Genomic DNA, 15,841 nt, shown 5'->3' on the forward strand with positions numbered 1-15,841 from the left:
CAGGTATCACAGCGGCCCCAGGGGGGAATATCACTCAAAATCTCTTCGGGGTATGTAACTAATAAAGACGTGCAGAGATATGCCTACAGAAAAAATCTGGTAGTAGATAGACAGCAAAGAAAAGAGGGAGATCCAATCCGCGACACCCAAGAACATAGCAGATTGGAAGCAGGGGAGAGAAAAAGAGTCAAAGAAGACATCAAAGGGGAGGTGGAAGTAAACAGAAAGAGGCAGGAGGAAGAGGGGGGGGGAGGAGCAGTCCGGCCCAATGACAGCGGCACCCTCAGATCAAGAGATCACGATATTCTGCTGTGAACGTGAATTCATGCCAGTAAAACCAGCGCTTCAGAAATTTCTCTCTGTCACCGCGCTCCGTCGCCATCAGGTCTTCCATCTCATTGATACATTTTATCTTACGGATCCACATAGCCACAGTAGGGGGCTGGGTCTGTTTCCACAAAGGGGGGATGCAACTCTTTGCTGCCGTAAACAATAACGGCAGGATTGATTTCTTATAGGACGCCCTCGGAAAATCGTGATGGTGAAGAAGGAAGAGGGCCGGGTCCAGGGCAAGCGGGTGATCCGTGAATTTTTGAGCTATGCGAAGCACCGAGGCCCAGAAGGGCTGGAGCCCTTCGCAGGACCAAAAAACATGGAGGTAGGAACCCACCTCCTTGCCACATCTCCAGCAGGTGTCGGCACATGCCGGGAACATCCGACGTAGCCTCGTCGGGGTATAATGCCACCGGGTCAGGCATTTGTATCCCACCTCTTGGTAGCGTGAGCAGATCGAGGTTTTGTAAGCGAAGAACAAAAGGCGGTCGACATGATGGTCGGTAAAAGTCAGACCAAGGTCCCGTTCCCATTGCGCAATATATGGAGGACGGTATGGTGCTTCCGGTGTGACCAAAGCCCTATAGACTAGGGAGATGGTATGCCGCAGAGGAGAGGAGTCAGAACAGAGCTCCTCGAAATAGGTGAGACGCCTGGTGAACAAGATGTCTTTCTCTTTAATAACTGATAAAAACAAATGCACTTGCGTGGATTAAAAGCACATGAATAACATAGCTGGCCAGCTGTATCACTTTCCCCTGTCCTTCCGGAAACACGTCAGGTCCAGCAACGTAGTGACGTCACAGCGCTACTGAGAAAGACAGGCAAAAGTGTTACAGCCGGCCGGCTATGTTATTCATGCGTTTTTATTCCGCGCTATTGTAAGTGCATTTGTTTTTATTAGTTATTAAAGCTTGTTACGTTTTTAAACTATGACAAATTTTTCATTACATTTATGGGGAGTATAACCTTCTGAGAGGTTTTGAAGTTGGACTGCTTGCCGGATATTTGCGAAGGAGATTAAACCAGTCTGTTAACCCCTCTGGAGACACAAGGCCCTGGCTGGGTTGAAGCCATAAGCGCTGCTAACCTGCTGAGGTCAATTCTTCTAGTAAGCAGGTAATCTTGTTTTGGTAGAGGATATCACACTTGGTGGTGGAAGAATTTACCGTCACAGAGAGCATTTATTTTGAATATTGTTTTGGACACTATTTTTTTTATTCATATCTATTTTTGCACTGGTGTTGAATTATCATTGTGAATGGACTTCATTTCTGTACTTTTATAATATTACAAATTTACTTTTTGTTTTGATGTTTTCTATATTGGTCAATGTTAATATTGCACATGGTAAATCTGTATGATTTAATGTATATGTACAGCGCAACTTCACTTTTATATATTGTATAATTAATCATTACAGTCTTTCCTGTGCATTGTTATTTTTTTTGTTTATTTAGTTGGTTGTGGCAATAGTGGCATCCTTTGTGTCTCAATCCAGTAAGCATGATACCAGACATATGCATCAATATCAGTAGTTATTTGACCTTTTGATTATTGTGAGTGGTTGCATATAACTTCTTTTGTATAATGGATTTATAGTATTATTCATCTCAAACCCAGATCCATAGACTCATACACCCAGTGGCAGAATTATAGTACTGCTCAAAAAAATTAAAGGAACACTTTTTTGATTACAGAATAGCATCAAGTCTATTAAACTCCTGGACTTTTAAACCGGTCAGTTAAGTATCAGAGGGAGTTGTTAATCAGTCACAGCTGCTTGGGTGTTAGTGAAATTAACAACAGGGTCACTAGATGGGCAACAATTAGACAACCTCAAAAACAGAAAGGTTTTACAGGTGGAGGTCACTGAAATTTTTTTCCCTACTCATCTTTTCTGACAGTTTTTCATTCGTTTTGCATTTGGCTTGGGTCAGTGTCACTACTGGTAGCATGAGGCGATACCGGGACCCTATAGAATTTGCACAGGCATTCCAACTCCTAAAGGATGGCACATCAATACGTGCCATTGCCAGAAGGTTTGCTGTATCTCCCACCACAGTCTCAAAAGCATAGTGGAGATTCCAGGAGACAGGCAGTTACTCTAGGAGAGCTGGACAGGGCCAAAGAAGCTCCTTAACCCATCAGCAGGACTGGTATCTGCTCCTTTTGTTCAAGGAGGAACAGGAGGAGAACTGCCAGAGCCCTACAAAATGACCTCCAGCAGGCCACTGGTGTAAATGTCTCAAACCAAACAATCAGAAATAGACTTTATGGGGGTGGCTTGAGGGCCCAACGTCTTCTAAGGGGCCCTGTGCTCACTGCCCGACACCGTGGAGCTTAATAGCCATTTGCCATTGAACACCAGAATTGGCAGGTCCGCCACTGGCACCCTGTGCTTTTCACAGATGAGAGCAGGTTCACCCTGAGCACATGTGACAGATGTGAAAGGGTCTGGGGAAGTCACAAAGAGCATTGCTGCCTGTAACATTGTTCAGCATGACGGGTTTGGGGGTGGGTCAGTGATGGTCTGGGGAGGCATACCCATGGAGGGACACAGACCTCTACAGGCTAGACATGGGCACCCTGACTGCCATTAGGTATTGGGATGAAATCTTTGGACCCATTGTCAGACCCTACACTGGAGCAGTGGGTCCTAGGTTCCTCCTGGTGCACGACAATGCCCGGCCTCATGTGGCAAGAGTATGTAGCCAGTTTAATTAATACCATTGAATGGCCCCCACGCTGGTCTGACATAAATCCAATAGAACACCTCCAGAACATTATGTTTTGGTCCATCTGACGCCACCAGGTTGCATCTCAGTCTGTTCAGGAGCTCAGTGATGCCCTGGTCCAGATCTTGGAGGAAATACTCAGGACACCATCTGTCGTCTCAAAAGGAGCATGCTCCGACGTTGTCAGGCATCATACTAGAACACGGGGGCCATACAAACTACTGAGTACCACTTTGAGTTTCTGTAATTAAATTTCAGCAAAATGGACTAGCCTGCTGCATCATTTTTTCACTTTGATTTTCAGGGGGTCCCTCTGTCGGTTGATAATTTTCATTTCCATTAAATGATGTGGCATCCTTTTGTTTCTAACACATTATCCAGTCCATAACAGTATAGCTATCCAGCATGATATTTTTCCGCATTGAGATCTGATGTTTTTCAAAGTATTCCTTTAATTTATTTGAGCAGTGTGTAATATCCCTAGGCGTATCCAATTCCTTATTATTAGAAGTTACCTAATTCCATAATTTATCATAAGTGCAAAATGGTCCAGAGATGGCAAATGTCCAATAGATAGCAACTGTCAGTCAATAAACCACAAAGAGGGGAGGACAATGCCTATAGCAAACAAGGAAATAAAACCTAGTCAAATGACCCCCAATCTGACATCAAAGCAATGCATAACCCACAGTAATATAAACATTTTGAATACGCTATACAGAAACCATTGTTTGTATTATCTTTTTATACATGTCTATACTATATAATCTGAATTAATGAATGAATGTTTGTGATTAAGGAAGTTCTAATTTTGTGTGAAACTTTTCTTATTTATTTATAATTTTGTTTGTTTTGATAAGAAATAAAAAAAAATTTCCATTCTTCACCTTCAATATCATTTTCAAATGAAGTGGAAAAAAAATTGGTTTGTTCCCATTAACCATTAAAAATTTGAACTGACATTTGGAAAACAAACATTTTAAAAAACAATTCTAATTGTTTATGGCCAGCTTTAGTCATGCAAGTGGTTTATGTGTTTTTTCTCTCTGCTTTTTTTCTTATATAAAAAGTAGTTGTTAAAGTCAAGCTACATCCAAAAGTGGAAGCTCCACTTATCTGCCCCCCCCCTCCTCCAGTGTCACATTTGGCACCTTTCAGGGGGGGAGGGGAGGGGGGAGCGGGTACCTGTTTTTGACAGGTACCTATCCCCACTTCTGGGAGACCTCGCCACGGCGAGATCACTCTAAACTTCTGCCCCCCTCCTCCTATCCCCATCACATGGGGATTCAAAAAGCGCAACTTGCTTTGTGCATGCGCAGTAGGGAACCGGCTGCCATTTTCCCTTAGAAGCAATTGCGGCATCATCATCTGAGAGCCGATGTAAAAATCGGCTGGGGTGCTAACAGGTAAGTATCCTAATAATAAAATTTAGCAGCTACCGTATTTGAAGCTGCTGACTTTAAATTTTTCTGAAGGTGGCTGGGTCTCCTCTTTAGCCCCGGTTCACACTGATGCGAGTGCGGGGTTCGCATGTAATGTCGGAGCGCACTGCTCCTTCATTACATGCGATCGGCTGTGCGGTGCGAGTTTAGCCATATACTTTGTATGGCTAAATTCGCACCATACCCGCAGCAAAGACGCACAGGGACCCTTTTTGGCAGCCGCATCAGGATCGGATCGCACAGCGGTTCACACTGGTGCGATCCGATCCTGTGCGAACTGTAAGATCACACTGCGATATGCGATCAAACTGGGGGTGTCGTTAAGATTACATTGACACCCCCAGCGTATCGCATATGGCAGTGTGAACTGCCGGGGGTGCGTGTGCGATCTGGGAACAGCCTGCGGATTCGCAGCCTTCCCGCATCGCATAAGTGTGAATCGGACCTCAAGTGGAGATGTTAGCATACTGTTTGTACAAATATAGCTGCAACAACCATTCTCATATATTATACTGTAATTAGTAGTTTCTTGTGCATAGGGCAGCCCATTCAAATAATGCCCTTAACAAAATGCACAGAAACAATTACAAAAGCCTGCACGCTCTATCCCACCTCCTGGTGTGAATGGAGCCTAAATTAAAATTTCTTTATTCCTTTTTTTCTTGTTAATATATTTGTGCTATCCAGTTCTGTATTTTAAATTGTTTACCTGTAATGTAAAACATGGTTTTCATGATTAGCACTCTACACGAGTGAAAAGAATAGTCTCTTTTCTTCACGATACACTTCAGTGATTTCGCTTAAGTGCAGTAACACTGTGGCAGTGAAAAGCTCAAATATCTCTTTTCTCCAACAAGAGGAAGAATAAAATAATTATTTAAATGAATAGAATATGCATTTTATTTAAACTGTGTCAGTCACCAGAGCTTGCTGTGTAACCATTTTTAACAAAACGAAATAAGAAAAAAAAAAACATTCTGGCTTCAAGACCAAGCATATAGAATTACTGTATGTAGAACACCCGATCTGTATTGTGTTCATTAATCAGCCTCACCTGTATGCCTAGAAGACCATGGTTACCAAGATTTCTGCTATTTATGTATAGGGGTTGACATGAGGTCTTTGTGCAGTTTAAACTGATGTTTATTGTATGCTTCTATCATGTGTACACTATTCAAAAGCTTAAATCTTGCTGTTTTAGTAATTTTTTTTTAACTTTTGTTTGGTCATGGAAACTATGTTCTTTTGAAAAATGAAAGGCAGAACTATGGGCAAAATAAAAAATGGCTTACTGTGTATGATACAGGCTGCCAACAGCATTAACCACTTGCCAACCGCCAGCAGTACATATATCAGCCAAGAGGCGCCACACACTGTGGGCCCAGCGTCACAGTGGTGCATAGATAGACCCGCCGGAACGGCAGATGCCAAAGGCATGACCATCCCGCGGGCCATCTAAATACACTAAAGATGGAAACGGAGGCCGCCGGCGCAATGGCGTCACGAGTGACATCACACGTCAACAGGAGGTGTGGCACCGCCCACCCGATCCACCGTGCTCAGAGGCAAAGGGAGAAAGGGAGGGCGCACGGCACGCATCGCAGCTCCCGGGATAGTACCAAGGGGCCATCCAGGACCCCAAGCCAATGCACTCCAGTATATATGGTAAAAGATGCTGCAAAAGTAATTAAGCGGTGATAGTAAAAATATTGTCTGATTGTTGACAAAAAAGAGGTGTAAAAACACCCCCCCCCCCCAGGATATCCGGGGGAAGTCTGATTGACCCCAAATTGGGCCAAATGATAACAGCCATCAATTGCGGTCAACGTGAGATTAGACAAGTATATACCTGTCAGCCAAAACCATGTCCCTACATCCCTAATCATGTGGAACAGGGGGAAGGTGTGGGACTTTAAATGAGGCGCACGGTGCGATTAGCAGTGTGTCTCCATCCCTAATCAATGCAAAAAGAGGAAGGATTGGGACTTTGATTATTGGATCTATTAATGTTGTAACTACATTCAACTACTGTTTTTTTTTTTCGGTATCTTACCTTGCTGTTTTTATGAATCTGAAATTGGGGACTCTTTTTCAATTTATTATTACTATGCCAATTTCTTTATCCATTTTTTATAGATCAATATTATGCATCCACTCCTAACGAAGTGGCGATTTGGGTCCACGATACATCTTGAGTTTGCGATGTTTTAATATAGCCAATTACTCCCTTATTACTTGATTATTCGATCTATTAACCACTTTACCACCGGAGGATTTTGCTGTCTTCCGTCCAGGCCACTTTTTGCGATTTGGCGCTGTGCGAATTCAACTGACAATTGCGCGGTCGTGCGACGCCGTACCCAAACGAAATTTACGTCCTTTTTTTCCCCACAAACAGAGCTTTCTTTTGGTGGTATTTGATCACCTGTGCGATTTTTACTTTTTGCGCTATAAACAAAAAAAGAGCGTTTATTTTGAAAAAATAATTTTATTTACAATAAATTCAGGGGGTTTACAATTATTTACAATATTTTTAACATTTTTTTATATGAAATTCCCCCCAAAAAAGATGTAAAAACCAATTTTTAAAAAAATTTTTGGCCAATTTGTTTTCTGCTACCTATGTTTGGTAAAAAAAATCGCAATAAGCGTATTTTGATTGGTTTGCGCAAAAGTTATTGCGTTTACTAACAAAGGGAAAGATTTCTGTCATTTTTGGTGTTTTTTTTTTTAACGCGTAATGGCGGCGATCTGCGATTTTTTTTGTGGGACTGCGACATTGCGGCGGACAGATTGGACCCTTGACTGACATTTTTGACACTTTTGGGGGTACCAGTGACATTACTGCAGTAATCAGTGCTATATATATGCACTGTTACTGTAAAAATGACACTGGCATTGAAGGGGTTAATTTTATTGGAGAGGGAGGGGTTAATGTATGCCTGGTGCTTACTGACGTGTAGGGGGGGAGGTGACTGAGTGAGTCATGGACAGATCGGATGTCCAGCTATGCTGAACAGTCCGATCTGTCACTCCCTGTCACTATGGACATCCGCCCGCTTGTGTTTACACAGGCGGGCGGATCTCCACACTAGATCCCCGGCGATCGGGGCAGAGCAGCGGCGATCGCCGCTGCTCCTCCCCTGGCCCGACTCCCGCTGTGAATGAAAACAGCGGGAGCGAGCCTCCGGCGGCGCGCAAGCGCCGCCCAGAAGGGGGAGTGTCTGACGACGTTAATACTACGTCGTCAGACGATAACGAACCACTTTGCCGCAGTAGTATTACCGTACTCAGACGGCAAGTGGTTAATGTTGTGACTACATTCAACTACTGTATTATTTCTCGGTATCTTACCTTGTTGGTTTTATGAATTTGAAATTGGGGACTCTTTTACTAGCTTCTGTATTATTTGATGATGTACATTGCATCTGTCATGTTTTATATCTGCATGTACAATAAATGTGCTATTTTCCCTGCCAGCCTAGCCATGACCCTCATTTAAAGTCCCAACCAATTCCTCTTTTTGTATAAACAAAAAAAGAGCAACAATTTTGAAAAAAAAAAAAAAAATACAATATTTTTCACTTTGCTATATAACATTCCCAAAAAAAATTTAAAAATCAAAATTTTTTAACGCTTTAGGCCAATTTGTTTTATGCTACATATTTTTGGTAAAAAAATCGCAATAAGCGTATTTTGATTGGTTTGCGCAAAAGTTATCGCGTCTACTAACTACGGGAAAATTTATGTCATTTTTATTGTTTTTTTTAACTAGTAATGGCAGCAATCTGCGTTTTTTTGCGGGACTGTGAAATTGCGGAGGACAGATCGGACCCCTAACTGACATTTTTGACACTTTTGGAGGTACCAGTGACAATACTACAGTAATCAGTGCTAAAAATATGCACTGCTACTGTAATAATGCCATTGGCAGGGAAGGGGTTAACCCTTTTGGTGATCAAGGGGTTAAATGTAAGCCTAGGGGAGTGATTCTAACTGTGGAGGGTTGGGCTTGATTACAGAGACATGCAATCCTATATAGCAGGATCACATGGTCTCTGTGATCATTGCAGGGAGAAGGACAGTCAGCTGTGTTTACATCAGCCAACCGTCCTTCTCTCTCAGCTGGGAGAGATCGAGGGTGTCAGGCGGCAATCGGAGCCGCCTGACACACGCACCGGCTTCCCGGCTGACGATCGGAGGCGGGAGCGGGCCTTCGGCGAAGCGCGCTCGCCCCCTAGCTCCTCCCAGGCAAATGACGTACCCCTACATGATTTTGCCTGGGAGAGCCTCTCTGCTGCCGTATATATACAGTATGCGGTCTGCTGCCGTATATATACAGTATGCGGTCAGCAAAGTGTTAAAGTACATCACGGAACATAGAGCCATAAATCATAACATATGGGTTATATAGCCACCTACAGGTGAAGGACACTGGTAACCAATCAGAAAGGATGCCCCCCTCACATCAGCTTTCTCCCCTCACACCAGAGTCCCTCCATTACTTTGGGGTCCTGCTATTACATCAGAATCCCTACATCAAAACACTGTCCACACTTCACATCTAAGTAACACCATTAAGATCTGATGGGGAAACAAACAAAGTGTATCAAATACATACTAGGAGAAGCAATGGTGCAGTCTGTTGAGAATCTTTTGGGAATGATTGTTGAGAATCTTTTGGGAATGATTGTTGTCAATCATTCCCAAAAGATTCTCACCCTATCCGGTAATTCAAACTAGCTTGTGTGTTTTCCAGCTGGCTCACTTGATCGGAGGGGGTGGTTCCTGAAATACCCCTCCCGGCACGCCCAGTGCAATGATGCTGCAGCATGACACAGACGCTAAAGGGCGCCTGGCCCCACTCATGGGTAGCAGTCATATAAATCTGGAGCTGTGGGCATGAAAGCACCAGATACTGGACCCACGAGTGCATGCGAGAGCGCATGCGCATTGGAGGTTTCGACAGATAGCTTTGACTACTGGTGGCATATTGGGAGGACCAGGAAGACAGGGGTCACTTTATTCTAAAAAGAAAAAAAATGTTTCTGTTACGTTTAAAAAAATGTTAGCTGCTTTTAAAAAAAAGTGTAAGCTGGAGTTGGACTTTCACTTGTTGGTCACTTTTGCAATTTCCATTTAAATCCACTGGACAATCTAACTCTACCCTCTCCACAGGTTAACAATGCTGCTGTCCAAAGGTTCCTGCTATGCCCCTGTATAGACACAGTGCAGGAGTGTAGCTTCCCTAAGACAGTGTGTTACCAGCCAGATTAGCTGGTAAAGAGGGGCGTGGCCAGACAGGGCATGTGAGCAGACCTAGCTCACGGAGCTCCCAGTCTTAATCCTGCAATTTCATCCTTCCCCGGCCAGACGATCGTAAATTGTGGACTGATATTACTCAGTGCCCTGAGTCTGTTGCTGCCTCTGGATGTCGGATGGGTGCCGGATAACCTGAGGTCCGGGACCGTGGGGAGAGCTCCACTCCGCCGGATTGCAATCTGCTGCCATCCTGCCCTTACCTTAAATCATCTGGCTCCAGCTCGCCTAGGGGGGACTCTCCTTCGTCCCTGCTGCTGATATCTGGCTGTATTTTCCGTGGGGGACCACGATCCGCGGAGATCCGGGCTGAGGCCTAGTTTTCAGTTGAAGCCGCGACCTTTCCTACGGCGGGCGGCCGATCGCGGCGGCGCCTTGGCGGATGTGGATTCGGTGAGCTGTTGCCCCTATTTCTTTGGCCTGTTGCTCTTCCTGACCTGCCCATCGCCCTTGACCCATACAGACTCTGTTGCCGCTCTGCAAGCTGGTAAAAATAAAGAAAAAATAAAGCAAAAAAATAAAGAATACTAATGGAATTACCATATCTAAAGATTGGTAAACAATTTTTAGGGTTTAGATACACTTTCAATTTAGGATTACAAATGCAATTTAAGAAGTCATAAAACAGCATTCAAGGGACGTTTTCGACAAGTTGAAATATACGTTTGAGTTATGCCAGTTATGGTTCCCATTAGGGAATGGTGCTATTAAATGGCATCACAGAGTGCTTCTATCATGTTCTTTGAAGTAATTAAGGTATATCTATAGCCAAAAATTTTTTTAATTTTTTTTTTATTTTTTCTGCGTCCTTTTGGGGAACTGCCCTTCATCTCCTGTTCCAGAGACACAAAATGAAGTGAAAGGAAATCTCTGCAAAGTAAAGACTCGTTTACACATGTAGCCAAGGAGAAGGTAAAACACTGTTTCCAACTGCCCACCTTAAATAAAGCATGCAGCTGCCCAGGACTGTATATATGCTGCGTCACCCATGCTTACATTCATAGCCGTGACAAAAATTGTCCCCCCTGTTGTGTTTTTCAGTCAGTACTGCTGCCAAATGCAACCCATTCAAGTGAATAGGGTCGTGCCAGTATCACAAGCCAAAAGCTTGGCTCGCAGGTGCATTGTATATGTAGACCTAAAATTCCCATTTGGCTGTCAAAAAATAGGGCATTCAGGAGGCTTTCTAAAAAACAATTCTTCATTGAGCAATTTATATAAATAATACAATTTTTATACTAGTAAAGCACCCTCCTAGGTAGGTGCTAGAGAGTGAGCATAGTTTTTTTCTCTGTCTGCCTATCAGAGGAGCAGCAGGTAAATTCTATATTTCTCTCTGCTTAACAGGGAGCAGGATCTGTGGGTTAGGTCTGCTCAATGTGCTCAGTGTGTGATTCATCTGGTCTTGGGGAGTGTCCCCACTGGTCCAGTGGGGAGGCACATTGAACAGTGGAGGAAACCTGACCAATGGGTACACAGGCTTTGATATAGCCCCAGTGATTGGCACAGACTGGCAGTCTCGGTGCATTGTGGGGTGTGGTATAATGCCAGGAGCACATGTGCTCGAGGTCTTCTGCTGGTGAGCAGAGTCCCAGAAGAAGGATGGCGGCTGCCTCCTCTTCTGCAGCGGTTGGTGTATGGTCACAGGCGGTGAGGCAGAAGTGAGGAGCTGAACCCAGGTCCAGAAGAGCTGACTAGGAGGAGTTGAGATACTGGAGAACTTGAAAAGCAGTATCGTGAGTACAGGGGATGTTGTCTAATGGCCTGACCAGGAAGGGGGCCACTCCAGAGTAGAGTAATCAGAGGACGGGTGTCAGCTGGTGGATAGAAAGGAGATGCTAGGTGAGTACCCTGAAGATAAGGGCTCAAGAACTTTACCTCAGATTCATCTAGTAGCAGGATGAAGCTGCGGCCTTGCCATGTTCTCAGATAGAAGTCCTCATCATTGTGAATAGTTCAAGTTTTGGAGTATCCCACTCATCCCTTTTCCCATCCCCATATAAAATAAAACAACAAAAACAACAACCCCTAGACTGTTCATTGACTGAGCTGGAAAGTAAAGTGTTAAGATTCTGCATGCAGTTGCTATCGGTAACCCAGGGGGACCTGAAAGGTGAGAAATCCAGCAGCCCTCAAGGGGGCAGTGCTACACTTATTTTAATTGACAAATTAAATTAAAAATTGCGGAACAATGCCGCAACTGCGAGTCAAGCATTTGGCTCGGGATTTCTCTGCAGCCCCTTTGAAGTCAATAGGTGTGTTTGACAGGAGATGTTACCTGTCAAACTCTGCAGCCAAAGATAGGTTTGCTGTGGTGACTGTGGCATGTGTACTGCACTGTAAGACTGTACTATTAGAATTTTGGTGGGTGGCTGGGGAAACCATGGCTATACTGCCTGTTTCTACCACCCACTAGGCACCTGTGCAAACAAGCCCTAAGAGTACATTTTGTCACATTTGTCACTGGAACAGATATATTCATTGGAAGATTTTTTTTCTCACCTCTTGTTCTGGTAACATTTGACATTTTTTAAATATCTAATTATAAAGAGAATGAATCTACCCAGCATGATATAGACAACAAAAAAAGGTCTGATTGGTCTTGCCCAATCTCTCTAAAACTTACAAAAGTTAATTGGCCAGAAATCCACTTTAAAGTTACTTACAGGAGAAGTATGGCCAAAGATTCCCAGATTCAGCTGACAGCGGGCTAAAGCCCACTGTTGGCTGATATCACAGAGCTGGTCCAGGCTCTGCAAGGATCTCAACAATAATGTTGGGATCCACTCAGTGCTACTGCTCCCTCCTCAGCCCAGCTCTCCAGTGAGTGCTGGAGGGGCAGAACAGAAACCTGATGACTGACAGTCACTGCTCGGGTCCAGAGCAGGTCCAGTTGTCGTGTGCAGAGTGGAACCGACAACTGAGCGATCAGTGGTCTTTGAGCACTCAGTTTCATCCAATTTTTTGGTAAAACATAAAATACGAGGTTGTACCGAGTAAATAGACAAAAAAGGAGGAAAACCCCCCCGATGGGACTTTAAATGGTCTTAACCTTGCTCAATAAAGTATTTGCATAGTACAAATCACAATTTAGTATAAAAATAACAACATTTTATTAAAGGAAATAATAAAAGACAAGGGGTGTCAAAAATGATAAACAAACACACAATGTGGGTGGCTGACCCAGAAATGACATCATCAAGTAATGAATCATGAGTGCATGAAATACAGAGTATGGATTACACCCGACGCATTTCTGGATAGAACATCCGTCTTCAGGGGTGTTGTGAGATATGATCAGTGTTGGGGTAGTTACTCAAAAAATGTAACTAGTTACTAGTTACTTCTGTAAATTGTAATGAGATTACTTTACTAGTTACTGCATTTGAAAAGTAACTTCACTACTTATTACTTTACTTTCCTCTTTCTTAATTAACCGTGTAGAAGAAGATACATGACACTCTTTCTGCATAGAGTTTATTGTATAAACACAGGCTTTGGGAAACATGAGAACAAAACCTGAAAAAACAGAATAAACCTGAAAAAACAGAATAAAAAATAAAGTGCAACAAAAAGTCATAAACTTCATCCCTCTCTATTCTTCGAAATAACGATTGTATCGCACGGCTTGGGTAACGCAGGAAAGCGCGTTCCTATAGCCTAGTAAAGTAGTGTAGTTACCTCCTATAGCCTAGTAAAGTAGTGTGGTTACTAATATTAGTATTGTAACTAGTTACTTTACTTAGTTACCAAAAAAAGTAATGTAGTTACTGTAATCAGTTACTTTGTAACTAGTTACCCCCAACACTGGATATGATATATATATATACACAGTACTTATGACATAAATGAGTCTAAGTAATTACAGCCAATGCAATAAAAGCAATTTATAGCTTGTCCAACCCTAGACGCCGCCAAATCCACGGTCCAGGCAAAGCAAAGGCAGGGAGCCGTAGTCCTGCATATCCAGCGAGACCAGAAAATTGGGCATAGCCAGGCCGGGTGGGTGACCAAGAGTGCGATAGTAGGTGGAAGAATTATCCAGCACGGAAAAGGCAGCAAAGAGGTTAAGATAATTGTAAATCAATAAGGCTCCATGTACACGGGACGTTGTTAAAAGTCCCTTTGAATGCTGGAATTTTTAGGACGTTTGAAACGTCCGTTCGGTCGCGTTTGTACCCGCGTTTAGCGGGCGTTTAGCAGCGTTTGCGGGCGTTTGCGTTTAGAAGCGTTCCTAGAGGTCAAAAAAATGATTCCCCTTTAAAATGGAAAAACGCGAACGCTAAACGCGGGGCATCGCGTTCAGATGCGTTCGGACGCGTTTGTGCCTTTGAAACGCCGGGAAACACACGTTCGAACGCAAGTAATTGCGTTCTAAAAACAGTCCCTGAAGGCAACTGCCTGCAAATGACTGTAAACGACCTGGTGTACATGGACAGATAAGATAAAAGGTAGATAGAGATGTATAGAACTGTTCGCGGCGAACAGTTCCCGGCGAACTTAGCATGTTCGCGTTCGCCGCTGCCGGCGAACATATGCGATGTTCGGTCCGCCCCCCATAAGACATCATTGAGGCAAACTTTGACCCTGAACTTTACAGTCAGCAGACACATTTCCAGCCAATCAGCATACCTCCCTCCCACACCCTCCCACCTCCTATAAATAAGCAAGGGCAGCATCCATCTTAGATCATTCTGAAGCAGTGTGTGTAGTGAGAGTAGGGAGAGAGCTGCTGCTGCTGCTGCTGCTGCTGTTAAGCTAGGGACAGTTAGTCAGTGTTCCTGGTCTTGCAGTGTTCTTGGTCCACTACTGCTGTAATATCAGCACCCCAAAAAGCCCTTCTAAGGGCTGGTATTTGTGGTTTTTATATATATATATATATATATATATATATATATATATATATATATATATATATATATATACCTAGCGTCCCCAAAAGCCCTTTTAAGGGCTGGTAATTGAGTTGTTTCTTCTTATATATATATATATATATATCTATATCTATCTAGTGTCCCCAAAAGCCCTTTTAAGGGCTGGTAATTGAGGATTTTTTTTATTTATATATATACATATATATATATATATATATATATATATAGTGTCCCCAAAAGCCCTTTTAAGGGCTGGTAAGGTAATAGAGTTTTTTCCTTATATATATATATCTATATATATCTATTGTACACTGCAGTTGCCTGCCCGCTGTGTGTGAGAGGCCACAGACCCACCACAGACTGTACTGTGTGCACACCACACTCATTTCGGGTGGCACAGGCACAGTACCTTGCATTTTAAAAAATATTTTTTTTTTCCTCTGTCATAATTGCAGTGAGTGCTGTGTCAGGTCCACAGAGTGCACTGTACCCACTGCAGTGCACTGCCCACCACTGATATATATACGGTGGCACAGCATCTTGTTGCAATAAATTGAAAAAAAAAATATTTTTTATTATTGCAGTTGCCTGGGCTGCCAGTTACTGTCAGGTCCACAGAGTGTACTGTGCCCACTGCAGTGCCACTGTGTGCCCACCCACCACTGATATATAAGGTGGCACAGCAGCTTGCAAAGTAAAAAAAAATATATATATTTTTTAATTGCAGTTGCCTGGGTGCCAGTGACTGCTGTCAGGTCCACAGAGAGTGTACTGTGCCACTGCCCACCCACCACTGATATATAAGGTGGCACAGCAGCTTGCAAAGTAAAATAAAATATATTTTTTTAAAATTGCAGTTGCCTGGGTGCCAGTGACTGCTGTCAGGTCCACAGAGAGTGTACTGTGCCACTGCCCACCCACCACTGATATATAAGGTGGCACAGCAGCTTGCAAAGTAAAAAAAAATATATTTTTTTTTAAATTGCAGTTGCCTGGGTGCCAGTGACTGCTGTCAGGTCCACAGAGAGTGTACTGTGCCACTGCCCACCCACCACTGATATATAAAGTGGCACAGCAGCTTGCAAAGTAAAAAAATATATATATATTTTTTAAATTGCAGTTGCCTGGGTGCCAG

Source organism: Pelophylax lessonae (assembly GCF_965119305.1).
Source record: "Pelophylax lessonae genome assembly, chromosome: 13".
Taxonomy (NCBI): Eukaryota; Metazoa; Chordata; class Amphibia; order Anura; family Ranidae; genus Pelophylax; species Pelophylax lessonae.